The 17,286-nt window shown below is 38.0% G+C and overlaps 1 long non-coding RNA gene across 3 annotated transcripts in view; it reads left to right on the forward strand.

Moving 5' to 3' along the window:
* Positions 1-17,286, forward strand: part of LOC150006650 (uncharacterized) — a 52,241-nt gene that overhangs the window by 17,495 nt on the left and 17,460 nt on the right. Inside the window, exon 1 of one of the 3 annotated variants that reach the window (XR_016511962.1) lies at positions 14,774-14,944. The exons of the other annotated variants lie outside the window; for them this stretch is intronic. This is a non-coding gene — a long non-coding RNA (uncharacterized LOC150006650). Of the gene's footprint in view, positions 1-14,773; positions 14,945-17,286 lie in introns of those variants that run through there. 3 annotated transcript variants of the gene reach the window in all.

Raw genomic sequence — 17,286 nt, forward strand, 5'->3', positions numbered from 1 at the left:
ATGGTAAGATTCCATTCTTTTTTTATGGCTGTATAATATTTCATTGTATATCTGTACCACCTCTGCTTTATCCAAACATCTATTGCTTCCATATCTTAACTATTGTTTTTTTAGTCTAAAGATTTTATGTAGTTATTTTTAGAAAGAGGGGAAGGGAGGGAGAAAGGGAGAAAAACATCAATGTGCGAGAGAACCATTGATTGATCGCTTCTCATACATACCTTGACGGGGAACCAAACCTGCAACCCAGGTATGTGCCTTGACTGGAAATCAAACTGGAGACCTTTTGGTCTGTGGGTCGACACTGAACCACATTGGTCAGGGCCATATCTTAACCATTGTTAATAAGGCTACAATGAACATAAGGTTGCATATATATTTTCAAACTTTTGTTTTGGATTTTTTCAAATATATTCCCAGAAGTGAAATAGTTGCCTCATAAGATAGTGATATTTTTAATTTTTTAAAGATCCACCATATTGTTTTTTTACAGTGGCTGCACCAGTCTGCATTCCCACCAACAGTGCAGGAGGGTTCCTTTTTTTTTTTTCCACATCCTCACCAACATTTGTTTGTTGATATATTGATGGTAGCCATTCTAACAGGTGTGAGGTGATATCTCATTGTGGTTTTAATTTGCATTTTTCTGATATTAGTGACACTGAACATCTTTTCATATGTCTATTGGCCATCTATATGTCCCTTTTGGAGGAGTGTCTATTCAGGTCCTCTGCCCACTTTTTAAAATTGGAGTGTGTATGTGTGTATTAAGTTGTGTGAAGTTGTGTGAGTTTTTAAATAAATGTTGGATATTAACACCTTATTGAATATATCATTGGCAAATATTTTCTCCAACTAAATAGGCTGTCTTTTTGTTTTGTTGGTGATTTTCTTTGCAAAAATTTTTTACTTTGGTGCAATCCCACTTGTTTATTTATTTTTGTTTGTTTGTTTCCCTTGCCCAAGGAAATATATCAGAAAAATATTATTAAGGGCAATATCAGAGAATTTACTGCCTGTATTTTCTTCTAGAAGTTTTATGGTTTTGGGTCTCACATTGAAGTGTATACTTGCATATGGTGTAAGAAACTGGTGTAGTTTCGGTTTTTTTGCATGTATCTGTCCAATTTCCCTAACACTTTATTTATTTATTTAAAGATTAATACTAGCCCTGACTGCTGTGGCTCAGTGGATTGAGTGTCGGCCTGCAAGCCAGGTGTCACTGGTTCAATTCCCAGTCAGGGCACATTACTAAGTTGCACGTCAGGTCCCCAGTCAGGGGCACAAGTGAGAGGCAACCACACAGTGATGTTTCTCTCCTTCTCTTTCTCCTTTCCCATCGCTCTAAAAATAAAATAAACAAACAAACAAATAAACTATAAAAATAGAAATTAAAAATAAATAAATAAAGATTAATACTTTTTAATTTATTTATTGATTTCAGAGGGGAGGGAGATGAGAGAGAAACATTGATTTGTTGTTCTACTTATTTATGCATTCATTGGTTGATTCTTTTATGTGCCCTGATTGGGAATCAAAACTGTAACCTTAGCATATTGGGATGATGTTCTACCTAATTGAGCAACTGGCCAGGACTGTCTTTGTCCAATTTTAAGTTCTTGCCTCCTTTGTCAAATATTTTTTTAATCTTAAAAAAAATATTTTATTTATTTATTTTCAGAGAGAGGTGGTGGGGAGAAGGAGAGAAACATCAATGTGTGAGAGAAACATTGACTGGTTGCCTCTCACATGTCCCCAACTGGGAACCTGGCCCACAAACCAGGCATGTTCTCTGACTGGGAATCAAACTGGCGATCTTTCTGTTCACAGTCTGGCACTCAGTCCACTGAGCCACACCAGCCAGTGCTCCTTTGTCAAATATTAATTGACCATATAGACATGGGTTTATTTCTGGTCTCTCTATTCTATTTCATTGATCTATGTGTCTATTTTTATGCCAGTACTACACTGTTTTGATTACTATAATCCTGTAGGATAGTTTGATATCCAGTGGTGCGATAGCCTCAGCTTTGTTCTTCTTTCTCATGATTACTGTGGCTATTAAGAGTCTTTTGTTGTTCCATATAAATTTTAGGATTATTTATTTTATTTAGTTCTGTGATAAATGCCATTAATATTTTGACAGGACTTTCATTGAATCTACATTTTGATAACGTTAATTCTTTCTATTCATGAGCACAGTTTATGCTTCAATTTATTTGTATCTTCTATTTCTTTATTCAATGTCTTACTATTTCCCAAGTACAAATTTTTTACCTGTTTGGTTGAATTTATTTCTAGGTATTTTCTGATGCAAATGTAAATGGGATAGTTTTTAAATCTCTTTTTCTGATAGTTTGTATCGATGTATAAAAAACAACCAACTTCTGAATATTAATTTTGTACCCTGTTATATTACTGAACTTATCAGTTCTGGTAGTATTTTTGGTGTAATATTTTTTTCTTTTTTTTTATGTTTTATTGATTATGCTGTTACAGTTGTCTCAATTTCTTTTCCCTTTGCTTCTCTCCACCCAGCAACTGCCCTCCCTCCAGCAGTTCTCCACCCTTAGTCCATGTCCATGGATTGCGCATAAAGCTCTTCTCAACATCCCCCTGTCCATTCCCCACCCTCCTACTATGCTTCTTAATTCCTGCACCATTACCCTCCCTCTCCCCTCCCCCCTCCCAGCTGACCTCCCCACAACATGCTCCCCATACCTATGATTCTGTTCCCACTCTGGTTGTCTGCTTAGTTTACCTTTGTTTCCATTCTCTAGCTTCTGTTGTTGATAGTTGTGATACTGTTGTCATTTTAATGTTCATACTTTTGATCTCCTTTTTCTTAAATATGTCCCTTTAACATTTCATATAATAATGGCTTGGTGATGATGAACTCCTTTAGCTTTACTTTGTCTGGGAAGCACTCACTCTGCCCTTCCATTCTGAATGATAACTTTGCTGGAGAGAGTGATCTTGGTTGTAGGGCCTTGCTTTTCATCACTTTGAATATTTTCTACCAGTCCCTTCTTGCCTGCAAAGTTTCTTTTGAGAAATCAGCTGACAGTGTTATAGGTACCCCTTTGTAGATAATTCCCCTCTTCTTTCTTGATGCTTTTAAGATTCTCTTTTTATCCTTAACCTTTGCTATTTTGATTATGATGTGTCTTGGTGTGGTCCTCTCTAGGTCCAGCTTGTTTGGGACTCTCTGTGCTTCATGGACCTGTATGTTCATTTCCTTCCCCAAATTAGAGAAGTTTTCATTCGTTATTTTTTCACATAACTTTTCAGTTTCTTGCTCTCCCTCTTCACCTTCTGGCAACCCTATGATTCGAATGTTGGCACATTTAAAGCTATCCCAGAGGTTTCTAAGCCTCTCCTCATTTTTTAAAATTCTCATTTCCTCTTTCTGTACTGGTTGACTGTTTCTTCCTTATGTTCCAATTTGTTAATTTGAGCCCTGGTTTTTTTTCCTTCACCACTTGTTTCATATGTATTTTCCTTCATTTCAGCCAGGACAGCCTTCATTCTTTCCCCATCCTGTTTAATCTTTGCTGTCAAATCTGTGAGCACCCTAATCACCAATGCCTTAAACTGTGTATCTGTTAAGCTCTCTATCTCCTCATCCATTAGGCGTGCTACCTGCCCATTGCTTAGTTGTGTCACTGGGACCTTGACCTGTCCCCACGTCTGGGTCGTACTTCTCTGTCTCCTAATCTTTCTGTGTTTGCCTCTGTGATTTGGGCAAGGGCTGTTGCACCTCTTACATTATAGGGGGCAGAGCCTTAGGTATTCATTAGTGCTGGCAACCAGTTCACCGCGTTTTGGCGCTGTATGTGGGGGAGGAGTCTGAGAGGGAAAAGTGCCAGTTGCACAGCTTTTCCAGGCACTTCTTCCCCTTCCCATACTAAGCAAGCTGCCTCCTTTTAGAGACTGGCAGCTTCTTCTTCCACCCCAGTCCCCACTTTCTTTTACAGTCAGAAGCAATGCGACTCTCTTTTCCCAGGCTCTGGAAAAGCAAACTGTGTGGACTAGTTAGGGGCTGGGATCAGTTCTCAGGTTTAAATGGTATGATTCTGTTTTTCATCAGGGCTGCTGCTAGCCATGCCAGCCCACCGCTCTCCTGCCAGCAGTGCTGCCTCTAGCCATGCTGCCACCAAGCACCATCCCCGCAGCCGCTGTTCCACTCCTCTGTCTCTCCATCCCAGCTCCGACCCTCCTACCTTTCTGGTTGATTATTTCTTCTTTATCTCTTGCTGGACTTCCCTGTAGTATTAATTTTTTTGATTTTCTGGTTTTTTGTTCTTTTTTTTTAGTTTTGAAGTGGTTGTAAATTTCTTCTTAGATGTGAGAAGAAGCTGCGCTTGTATTTACGCCTCCATCTTGGCCGGAAGTCCTTGGTGGACTCTTTAGGGTTCTCACTTTAATTTACCACATAATCTGAAAATAATTACAGTTTTACTTTTTTTCTTTCCAATTTAGATGTTTTTCATTTATTTTTTGTATTTGATTGCTGCAGCTAGGACTTCCAATACTATGTTGAATGAAAGTGGTGAAAGTGGATAACCTTGTCTTATTCCTGATCTCAAGAAAAATGCTTTTAAATTTTCCCCATTGGATCTCTCATATGTGACATTAATTATGTTGATGTATATTTCCTCTATTCTCAGTTCGCTGAGAGTTTTTATTATAAATGGTGCCAGGATTTGTTAAATGTTCTTCTGCATCTATTGATATGATCATAATATTTACACCTTTTATTGTAAATATGTGGTGTATCACGTTAATTGATTTGCTGATACTGAACAAATCCTACATCACAGGAATAAATCCCACTTGATTGTGGGATTTATGATCTTTTTAATGTATTGCTATATTCATTTTGCTAATATTTTTTGAGGATTTTTCATCTATGTTCATCAGGGATATTGACCTATAATATTTTTGTAATGCCCTCTTTTTAAAATCAGGGTAATGCTGGCCTCATAAAATAACCTGGAGTTCCTCCTCTTGAAACTGTTTGCAATAATTTGAGAAATATAGGTGTTCATTATTCTTTGACTGTTTAGTAAAATTCACCTGTGAAGCCATCCAATCTAAAACTTCTGTTGGGAGTTTTCTTTTTTAATTATATTTTATTGATTATATTGTTACAATAGTTCCAATTCTTTCCCCTTTGCTCCCCTCTGCCCAGCACCATCCCTCCCCCAGAAATCCACCCCCCCAAGTCCATGCCCATGGGTAATACATACAAGTTCTTTGGCTTCACCCTTTCCTATATTATTCTTTTAAAAAAATTATTTTTTTTTCAATAAAAAATAGCAACCTCCTCCCATCTCAGACTTAAGACCTTTTATAATCTTATAAAGGACGATGGGCGAAGGTCTCGTGCTCCTCTAGCTGCTTCAAGCTGCACACGGTCGTCGTCCTACCTACCCTTGGGTCCAGAAGTCCCTCATAAGAATGGGGATGTGGAGGAGATGGTGGCCTTCCCACATGGTGAAGGATCTTGCAGACTCCAGGTCAGTTGGCTGTCTCTGGACAATGGCATGCTTGGTTTAACAGGCTGGCATCCTTGTTGTATTCTGGAGGCAACAGATTTGGCAACAGGGTTAAAAGACATCATTCAATCCATAACCACTAGATGACAAAAGGCAGGTATTAATTTTTCAATGTCCCACATTAGGGAGAAAAAGGAGGAAGGTGTGCCAGGCATGTCTCACCTGTCCAAAACACTTTAGCCTATTATACTTAGTTTGGGATGAGGGAAATATTTTAGGTTTCCCCCATCTCAGACCTCTGGGACCTTTCTGTCCAAGCCATTAGGATAGAAAAGAGAAACCAGTTTTAAAGTGAAGCCCACAGACCACCCCATACTTCACCAACCCAGCCACTTATCTCAGCCAAACCATTCAGTCTCAGGAGGCAGCGATGTAGACAGGATTAAGTGAGGCCTATACGTACAGACAATAACTCAGGTAATGAGATCATAGGCTTATGCCCTTTGAAAACAGAAAACACATGTTAATTTATGCAACATAACCCACAAACAAGTCTCTAAATCTGTAAGACTGTCTTATTGGAAAGACATCCAGTTGCAAGGCGTTAGACATTCTTCTTGCCTGTAAATTAAACATCTTTGATGATACCACAGACATATTTTAACTTTCAAATAACAACAAACTTTAAATGAAAAGAAACTTGAATGGCGGTTAGCTGCACTACTTTATAGTCTACCACTGAGCATTGTGATTTTTCTTGAATCACGATTTTTCTCCTTAAAATTACCCTCCTTGTCATTAAAGGGACTGCATTGAGTCCATTTTTAATTTATCCTGTTCATTTGCATGAACACAACAAGAGCAGCAAATGATCACTTATGATCTTTAATTCTGCTTTGCTGGAACTTACACCAGAAACATTTAGGGTGACCTTCAGTCTGCCCTACAGGGCACAGAAGCTGAGCCACATACCCACCATTCAGCTTTGCCTGTAATCACCTGTCTTTTCCAAGTCCTTCAGGTTTTCCATTGTGTCTTAAGGTCCCTTCTAGCCATCTTTCAGGAAACCAACCTTCATTCCTTCCCTGGAAAGATTGCCTTGAATCGCACAACCAACCAAGGTACCAGGCCTTTTTTCTCAACGACTTTTATTACCTTCAAAAGTCAATCCTAGTTCCTCAAGGCTTTTTGATAACAACCAGAGTCCAAGCATGTCTTCTTTAGACGTGACATTCCAGTCAAAATCTTGATCTACAAAACCTCTATTAACAACTGGTCTTACTAGTTTTATGCAAAGAACCTTATGTCATTACTTACTTCTTCAGAATGCCAAATTCTGGAGAGATCAGATAGAGAGAATAATATACAATGTGAAGGAAAATCTTTGTCCTTCTAATATTCATGGAAATTGTATTTCCATTCCTTATATTTTCTTTTTTTCCCCCACTAAAAATTTTTTGTTTGTTTTTCTATTGCAGTTGTCCCACTTCTTTTCTTTTTTGCTTCCCCACACCCTGCCCACCCCTTCTCCCACAGTAAGTCCCCACCCAGTTTTCCATGTCCATGGGTCATTTATACATGTTCTTTGACTAGACCCTTCCCCTTCTTACCAGCTTCTCTTCCTCCCCCCCCCCTTCTCACTGCTAGTCTATTCCTTGTTAATATACCTCTGGTTCAATTTTGCTCATTTGTTTGTGTTGTTCATTAGTCTCCTGTAATAGGTGACAGCATAAGGTATTTTTCTTTCATTGCCTGGCTTATTTCACTAAGCATAATTCTCTCTAGTTTCATCCATGTTGTTGCAAATGGTAGAATTTCCTTCTTTCTTTCTGCTACATAGTACTCCATTGTGTAAATGTACCACAGTTTTTTGATCCACTCATCTATAGATGGGCACTTAGGTTGTTTCCAGCACTTACTTGGCTATTGTAAATAGTGCTGCTATGAACATAGGGGTGCATAGGTTCTTTGAATTGGTGTTTCAGGATTTTTTTGGATATAATCCTAGCAATGGAATTGCTGGTTCAAAAGCCAGTTCCATTTTTAGTTTTTTGAGGAAATTCCAAATTGTTTTCCATAGTGGCTGCACCAGTCTGCATTCCCACCAGCAATGCACCAGGGTTCCCTTTTCTCTGCATCCTTGCCAGCACATCTTTTTTGTTGATTTGTTGATGATGGCCATTCTGACTGGTGTGAGATGGTATCTCATTGTGGTTTTTATTTGCATCTCTCTGATGACTAGTAACGTTGAGCATTCTTTCATATGTCTATGGACCCTCCGTATGTCCTTTTTGGAGAAATGTTTGTTTAGGATCTTTGCCCATTTTTTAATTGAGTTTTCTGTCTTCTTGGTGTTGAGTCATTTAAGTTCTTTATATATTTTGGAGATCAATCCCTTGTCTGAGGTATCATTGGCAAATATATTTTCCCATACGGTTGGTTACCTTTTCATCTTGCTGATGTTTTCTTTTGCTGAGCAGAAACTCTTTAGTTTGATGTAGTCCCATTTGTTTATTTTTTCCTTTATTTCCCTTGCCTTAGGAGATATATCACTGAAAATGTTGCTACGTGAGATATCTGAAAATTTCCTGCCTATGTTTTCGTCTAGGACATTTATGGTGCCACAGCTTACATTTAAGTCTTTGATCCATCTTGAGTTTATTCTGGTGTATGGTGTAAGTTGGTGGTCTAGTTTCATTTTTTTTGCATGTCCCTGTCCAGTTCTCCCAACACCATTTGTTGAAGAGGTTCTTTTCACTCCCTTTTATGTTCCTTCTCCCTTTGTGAAATATTAGTTGACCATATAGACCTGGGTTTATTTCTGGGCTCTCTATTCTGTTCCATTGATCTATATGTCTGTTCTTATACCAGTACCAGGCTGTTTTGATTACCGTGGCCTTGTAGTATAGTTTGATATCAGATATTGTGATTCCTCCTACTGTGTTCTTCTTCCTCAAGATTGCTGTGGCTATTCGAGCTCTTTTCTGGTTCCCTATAAAGTTTTGAAGTATTTCTTCTAGGTCTGTGAAATATGTCATTGATATTTTATAGGGATTGCATTAAATCTGTAAATTGCTTTGGTTAGTATGGACATTTTAATGATGCTGATTTTTCCCATCCATGAACATAGTATATGCTTCCATTTACTTGTATCTTTTTAAATTTCTTTCTTCAGTGTTATGTAGTTTTTTGAGTACAAATCTTTTACCTCCTTGGTTAAGTTTATTCCTAGGTACTTTATTTTTCTTGTTACTATGGTAATGAAATTTTTCTTTTAGCTTCTATCTCTGAAACTTTATTGTTGGTGTACAGAAATGCCTTCAATTTCTGAATATTGACTTTGTACCCTGCTATTTTTCTGAATTCACTTATTAAGTTGAGTAGGTTTTTTTTTTTTTTGTGGAGTCTATAGGGTTTTCTATGTACCTATCTTGTCATCTGCAAATAATGACAGTTTTACTTCCTCTTTTCCAATTTGGATGCCTTTTATTTCTCTTTGTTGTCTGATTGCTATGTCTAGAACTTCCAAGACTATGTTGGATAGAAGTGGAGAGAGTGGACATCCTTGTTTTGTCCTGATCTCAGGGGGAAAGCTCTCAGTTTTTGCCCATTGAGTGTGATGTTGGCTTCAGGTTTCTTGTATATGGCCTTTATTATGTTGCAGTATGCTCCCTCTATTCCCATTTTGTTGAGTGTTTTCATCATAAATGGATGTTGTACTTTATCAAATGCTTTTTCAGCATCTGTTGATATGATCATGTGGTTTTTGTCTTTCATTTTGTTTATGTGGTGTATCCCAATTCACTGACTTGCAAATATTAAACCATCCTTGCATCCCTGAAATGAATCCCACTTGATCGTGGTGTATAATCTTTCTAATGTGTTGTTGGATCCGGTTTGCCAATATTTTGTTCAGGATTTTAGCATCTATATTCATCAGCAATATTGGCCAGTAGTTTTCTTTCTTTGTTGTGTCTTGACCTGGTTTTGGAATTAGGGTTATACTGGCTTCATAGAACGAGTTAGGGAGTTTCCCTTTCCTCGGATTTTTTGGAATACTCTGAGGAGGATAGGAGTTAGTTATTTCCTAAATGTTTTGTAAAATTCACCTGTGAAGCCATCCGGTCCAAGGTTTTTGTGTGCCGGCAGATTTTTGATTACTGCTTGAATCTTACTAGTTGTTATTGGTCTGTTCAGGCTTTCTGCTTCTTCTTGATTCAGTTTTGGAAGATTATTTGTTTCCAGAAATTTGTCTATTTCATCTAGGTTTTCAAATTTCTTGCCATACAGCTGTTCATAATAATTTCTTACAATCCTTTGTATTTCTGTGGTATCGGTTGTTTTTTCTCCTCTTCCGTTTCTGATTTTAATTTTGGGGGGACTTCTTTTTTTCTTGATGAACCTGATTAAAGGCTTATCAATTTTGTTTATATTTTCAAAAAACCAGCTCCTACTTTTGTTGATCTTTGGAATTGTTTGTTTAGTCTCTATGTCATTTAATTCTGCTCCGATCTTGATGATTTCCTTCCTTCTACTCGCTCTGGGTTTTGTTGTTGTTCTTCCTCTAGTTCTTGTAGCTGTAGGGTTAAGTTTTTTATTAGAGATTCTTCTATCTTTTGTAGGTAGGCCTGTATTACTATGAACTTCCCTCTCAGGACTGCTTTTGCTGTATTCCATAGGTTTTGGATTGTTGTGTGTTCATTATCATTCATTTCCAGAAACTTCTTGATTTCTTCCTTGATGTCATTGTTAACCCATTCATTATTTAATAGCATGTTATTCATTCTCCATGATTTTGAATGTTTTTGAGTTTTTTCCTTGAGGTTGATTTCCATTTTTAAGCCATTGTGATCTGAGAAGACACGACGTAATTTCAACTTTCTCGAATTTGTTGAGGTTTGTTTTGTGTCCTACCATGTGGTCTATCTTTGAAAATATTTTATGTGCAGTTGAAAAAAATGTATATTTTGCTTCTTTGGGGTGAAACGTTCTATATATATATCAATTAAGTTCATTTGATCTAGAGTGTTGTTCAATGCCTCAATATCTTCGGTGTTTCCTTGCTTCGAAGATCTGTCCATTGTTTACAATGGGATGTTAAAGTCCCCTACTATGAGTGTGTTGCTGTCTATATTTTTCCTGAATTCTTTCAAAATTTTCTTACATATTTAGGTGCTCCTAAGTTGGGTGCATATATGTTCACAAGGGTTATATCTTCCTGATGGATTGTTTCTGTAAGTATTTGAAATGTCCTTCTTTGTCTCTTTTTATGGCCTTTGCAGTGAAATCTGTCTTGTCTGATATAAGTATTGCTACCTCAGCTTTTTTTTATGTCCATTTTCTTGAAATACTTTCAGTCTGTGTAGATCTTTTGTTCTAAGGTGGGTCTCTTGTAGACAGCATATATGTGGGTCATGCTTTCTAATTCATTCAGCTACCCTGTGTCTTTTGATTAGAGCATTTAATCCATTTACATTTAAGGTTATTACTGATAGGTACTTATTCATTGTCATTTTCCCCTTGAACTTGTGTTCCTCTTTGTCTCTGTTTCTTCATCTTCTTAAAGCAAACCCTTTAGCATCTCTTGCAATGCTGGTTTGGTGGAGATGTATTATTCTAGCCTTCTTTTGTCTTGGAAACTCTTTATTTCATCAACCATTTTGAATGAGAGCCTTGTTCGGTAGAATAGTCTTGGTTGTAGGCCTTTGATTTTCATTGCTTGGAGTATTTTTTGCCATTCCCTTCTGGCTTGTAGTATTTCTGCTGAGAAATCTGATGATAGCCTTATTGGAACTTCCTTGTATGTTATTTGCTGTTTCTCTCTTGCTGCTTTTAGGATTCTCTCTTTGTCTTTGAATGTTGTCATTTTAATTATGATGTGTCTTGAAGTGGGCCTGTTGAAGTTCATCTTCATTGGGACCCTCTGTGCTTCCTGGATTTGTATGACTCTTTCTCTCCTCATGATAGGGAAGTTTTCTGTCATTAGTTTTTCAATCAGGTTTTCTATCCCTTGTTCCTCTTCTTTTTCTTCTGGCATTCCTATGATACGGTTATTATTATGTTTCATGTTGTCCTGCAGCTGTCTTAAAACCTCTTCATTCTTGTTCAGTCTTTTTTCATTTTGTTATACTGTCTGGGAGTTTTTGTCTACATAGTCCTCCAGCTCACTGATCCAATCTTCTGCTTCCTCTAGTCTGCTTTTAATTCCTTCTACTGTGTTCTCCAATTCAGAGACTGTATTCTTCATTTCCTCCTGGCTCTTTTTGATAGCTTATATGTCCTTTTTCATGCTGGTGTAATTCTCAGTAAGTTCCTTGTAGTTTCCCTGGAGTTCTTTGTAGTTCTCCTTGAGCTCAGTGAGCTCATTGATCTTCCCCATAATCCATGTTTTGAATTCCATGTCTGATAGTTTGCTTCCCTCTATTTCATTTAGCACTCTTTCTGGGGATTTTTCTTTTCCTTTTGATGGGGAATTGTTTCTCTGTCTCCCCATTTTTGTGACTCTTATTGTTTGTTGCTGTTCTTAGATTGATCTGCATTTCCTGTATCTGCCCCTGGTGGCGTCAGATTGTGTACCAGCCTGGCCCTGGACAGCCTGTTGTAGATTACCAGGAATCTACTGCCTTTGTCTGTCTCCTTTAGTTGTTAGTCTATTCAGTCTGTTTTTAGCCATCAGGCTTAAGGACTGATGGTGTGGCAGCTTAATTCCTGTAGGCAGGGTTTTCCTTCCCTCAGGCTGATGCCACTCGAAGGAGAATGGTCTGTCTGCAGTATTGGGAATGAGTCAGCACTGGGACCCGGTTGGCTGCTCCCCCAGTTCTTTCTTCAAAGCCACCACACCAAATTCTCCCCAAGTGTCTCTAGTCCTCTTTGCCTTCCCTCTGCTTGAGCCTAGAGTAAGTGGGGGCCAAAATATTTTTGTATGTGATTTGCTTAAGAGCTCTTTTTCTCCAGCTGTTTCTCTCCAGCTAGCAAGAAACTTTATGGCTTTTCACTTTCCACAGCTGGATACTATTTTACTTTCCACTCTGTTGCTGTAGGCTGGGAAGCCCAGCTAGGGGTTTAGACCCTGCCCTTCTCAGTGGGAACCCCTGGCTGCTGAGCTGTTTCTCAGTCCCTTCAGCTGCCACCTGTGGGAGCCCAGCCAGATCTTTCACGTCTCCGCACTCCCTACCACTCACATTGTGATGTAGCAGCCTTTTCTGTCTCTCCGTGGTTATAAGACTTTTCTCCAGTTAGTGTTCAGTTGGTTATTCCAGATGATTTCTCCAAAATTAGGTTGTAAATCCAGACTGTTCCTGGGAGGAGGTCAGTGTAGCTTCCACTTACTCCTCCGCTGTCTTGGATCTCTCGGGAGTTTTTTTTTTTTTTTAATTACTAATTTGATTTTTATTACTAGTTATGGTTCTGTTAAGATTTTCTGTTTATTCTTGAAATAGTTTTGGATAATTGTATGTTTCTAGGAATATATTTATTTCTTCTAGAATGTGTAATTTAATTATAGTAGTTTCTTATAATTCTTTGTATTTCTGTGATGTAAGTTTTCATTTCTCTTTCATTTCAGATTTTATGTATTTGGACTTTTTTTTCTTGATGAGCCTGGTTAAAGGTTAATCGGTTAATCTATTTTGTTTATCTTTTCAAAGAACCAGCTCTTAATTTCATTTATCATTTGTAATATTTTTAGAGTCTATTTTGTTTATTTTCATTCTGATCTTTATTATTTCCTTTTCTGTACTCACTTTGAGCTTGCTTTGTTGTTGCTGTTTTTATACATTCTTCAGGTGTAAAGTTAGATTGTTTATTTCAGATTTTTCTTGTTTTTTGAGGTATATCTGTATTGCTAAAAGTTTCCCTCTTAGGACTGCCTTCGCCGTGTCACATAGATTTTAGGTCATTGTGTTTTTTATTTTTATTATTCTCAAGCTATCTTTTGATATCTTCCTTGATCTGATTGTTTACACATACATTGTTTATTAACTTGTTATTTAGCCTGCATGTATTTGTGTGTTTTTCAACTTTTTTCTTGTAATGGATATCTAGTTGTATACCATTGTGGTCAAAGAAGATGCTAGGTATGAATACGATTGAATAATCGTGTTAACTTCATTGGAATTTGTGTTGTGGTCTATCCTGTGGTCCCTCCTGGAACATGTTCCATGTGCACTGAAAAGAATGTATATCCTGCTGTTTTGTGATAAAATGCTCTGAAATTATCAACTAAATTCATCTGGTCTAGTGTATTACTTAAGGCCACTATTTTCTTGTTAATTTTCTGTCTAGATGATTTATCTATTGCAGTCAGCGTGGTGTTAAAGTTTCCTACTATAACTGTATTACTGACAATTTTTCCCTTTATGTTCATCAGTAGATGTTTAGGTGCTCCTGTGTTGGGTGAACAAATGTTTATCCATGTAGCTACCTTATGTCTTTTGATTGGAACATTTAATCCATTTACATTTAAAGTGATTATTGATAGGTGTGTAGTTATTCCCATTTTGTTATTTATATTTATGCTCCTTTCTCCTCTTCCTTCTCCTCCTTGAAGTCACTTTAACATTTCTTGTTATACTGGTGGTAATAAACCCCTTTAGCTTTTTCTTGTCTGGGAAGCTCTTTATGTCTCATTCAATTTTAAATAACAGACTTGCTGGGTAAAGTAATCTTGGTTGTAGGTCCTTGATTTTTCTCACTTTGAATATTCCATGCCAATTCCTTCTGGCCTGAAATGTTTCTGTTGCAAAATCAGCTGACAATCTTATGGGATCCCCCTTGAAGGTAGCCTTACTGTCATTCTCTTCTTTTGAGAATCTAGTTTTGTCTTTAACCTTTGCCATTTTAATTATGATGTATCTTTGTGTGTGCCATTTGTATTCATCTTGTTTGGGACTCTGCAATTCCTGGACTTGTGTCTTTTTTTTCCACAAGGTTAGTGAAGTTTTCAGTCATTGTTCTTTCAAATACGTTCTTGATTCTTTGCTCTCTCTCTTCCACTTCTGGTATCCCTATGATGCAAATGTTATTATGCTTGATGTTGTCTCAGAACTCTCTTAACCCTGCAGAGGTCACAGTCAAAAAAAATTACAACATAGGTCACATATATACAACAGATACATTCATTACTAGTATGTGCTGAAATGTGAAACAAATTTAAAACACTGTAAATATGCACTTATTATATTTATATAATAAAATACATGATATTTTATTTATTTTCAGTTACAATCTAGAAATTATTAAACAAAGAAATATAAAAACATAAAGAACAAATATTTTTTTCTTCCACCCAAGATGGAGGCCTAGACAGACACACTGCATCTCCCTCCACAACTAAGAATAAACTCAGCTACCCCAAAACTAGAGACAACCAGAAGTTCCAGAATATCGAGCTACATGGAAGTCCAACAAACAAAGAAATAAAGAAGAAATACTCATCCAGGCAGGTAGGAGGGGAAGAACTGGGGTGGAGAGGATGCAGTGTGGTGGCAGCAGTGGCAATGGCAGCACAGGCCAGCAGAAAGCACAGTCACACATTTTAAAAAGTAGGAAGGGACACCTGGGGAGCACTCCTAGCACCAGAACAGACCCTAGAGATCACGGTTCCAGCGCTGAGGAAAAGAAAGCCTTATCGCTTCTGACTGTGCAAACCAGTGGGGGTTAGGGCAGAGGAAGAAACTGCCAGTCCTGGAAATACAGAGAGTTTCAAACAAGCTAGACCCAAAGAGGACTACACCAAGATAAATAATAATTAATATGCCAAAGGTTCAAGATAAAGAGAGAATCTTAAAAGCAGCAAGAGAAAAGCAGAGAATTACCTACAAAGGGATGCCTATAAGACTTTCAGCTGATTTATCAAAAGAAATTTTGCAGGCAAGAAGGGACCAGCAAGAAGTATTCAATGTGATGAAAAGCAAGGCCCTATAACCAAGATCACTCTCTCCAGCAAAGCTTTCATTTAGAATGAAAGGGCAGATAAAGTACTTCCCAGACAAGGTAAAGTTAAAGGAGTTCATCTTCACCAAGCCATTATATGAAATGTTAAAGGGACTTATTTAAGAAAAATAAGATCAAAACTATGAACTTTAAAGTGGCAACAAACACAATTATCAACAACTGATTCTAAAAAATAAAGAAATCCAACTAAGCAAACTAGAATAGGAACAGAATTATAATCATGGGGATCATTTCGAGGGTTATCAGCTGGGAATGGGAAAGGGAAGAAATGGGGAAATGGTTCAGGGATTAAGAAGAATAATTGGAGATTTCCAGCCAAGATGGAGGCCTAGATGGACATGCTCTGTCTCCCTCCACAACTATGAAGGACTACAACTACCACAAAACCAGAAATAGCCAGATGTTCCAGAAAATAAATCTACATGGAAGTCCAACGTATGAAGTTATAAAGAAGTGGTGCTTGTCCGGATGGGTGCGAGGGGCGAAGCTGGGGCAGAGAGGTCAAGCTGCGCTAGCAGTGGTGGCAGCGGCGACCGGCAGTGGAACTGCAGTAGGCACAGACACCCATATTTAAGGGGAGGCGAGAAGCACGTAGGGAGCACCCCTAGCTGTAGACCAAATCTGTCAGCTTATGATTCCAACGCTGAGTAAGGCAGACCCCCATTGCCTCGGACTGTGAGGCCCAGAGGGCTTGGGGATGAAGGAGGAGGCTCCCAGTCTCTCAGTGGAGAGAGAACAGCAGGAATCCATCTTGGACCCCACCCCCATGCAAAGCACCACAGTGTAGTGAGAAGGGTCGCCTGGTAGTGACAAGTGCATGAGGCTCTGCCCCCTATAATGTAGGAGGTGTGACAGCCCCACCCAGGAAGCAAAAAACTGCCAGGATAGCAGAAATAATGATAGAGATCCCAATAATGCAGCTGACCAGAAAGCATATACATAAATTAATGAATGAACAGATAGATACCCTTTCTGAGGCTCAATACAGAGCTATAGTTATAAGACAGCTTACAGAAATAACAGTGGGACTTTATCAAGATGGGAAAGGAATGAAGACTAGTGCTGCTGAAATGAATGAAAACATACAAAACAAGTGGTGAGGGAAAGAAAACCAGGGATCAAATCAATAAATTGGAACATAGGGAAGGAACAAACAATCAGTGCAGAAAGAGGAAACCAAAAGTGATGAAAATGAGGAGAAACTCAGAAACTTCTGGGACAACTATAAGAAAGCGAATATCTGAATTATAGGGTTTCCAGAAGGTGAAGAAGAACTAGAAATTGAAAAATTATGTGAAAAAATAATGAAGCAGAACTTCCCTAACTTGGGGAAAGAAATAGATATACAGGTCCAGGCAGCACAGAGAGTTCCAAATAAACTGAACCCAGGGAGAACCACACCAAGACACATTATAATCAAAATGTTAAAAATGAAGAATAAACAGAAAATCTTAAAAGCAGCAAGAGAGAAGAAGAGAATTATGTACAAAGGGGTCTCAATTAAACTATCAGCTGATTTCTCAAAGGAGACTCTGCAGGCAAGAAGGGACTGGCAAGAAATATTCAAAGTAATGAAAAGTAAAAACCTACAGCCACGATTACTCTATCCAGCGAAGCTGTCATTCAGAATAGAAGGGCAGAGAAAATGCTTCCAGGACAAAGTAAAACTGAAGGAGTTCATCAGATCCAAACCATTGTTATATGAAATGTTAAAGGGATTTGTTTAGAAGAAGGAGAATCAAAACTATGAACATCAAAATGAAAACTGTATTACAACAACCAACAACAGGAGCTAGGGAATTGAAACAAAGGCCAACTAAGTAGGCAACGA

The sequence above is a fragment of the Furipterus horrens genome, unplaced genomic scaffold (genome assembly GCF_987537825.1).
Source record: "Furipterus horrens unplaced genomic scaffold, mFurHor1.1.pri manual_scaffold_6, whole genome shotgun sequence".
Taxonomy (NCBI): domain Eukaryota; kingdom Metazoa; phylum Chordata; class Mammalia; order Chiroptera; family Furipteridae; genus Furipterus; species Furipterus horrens.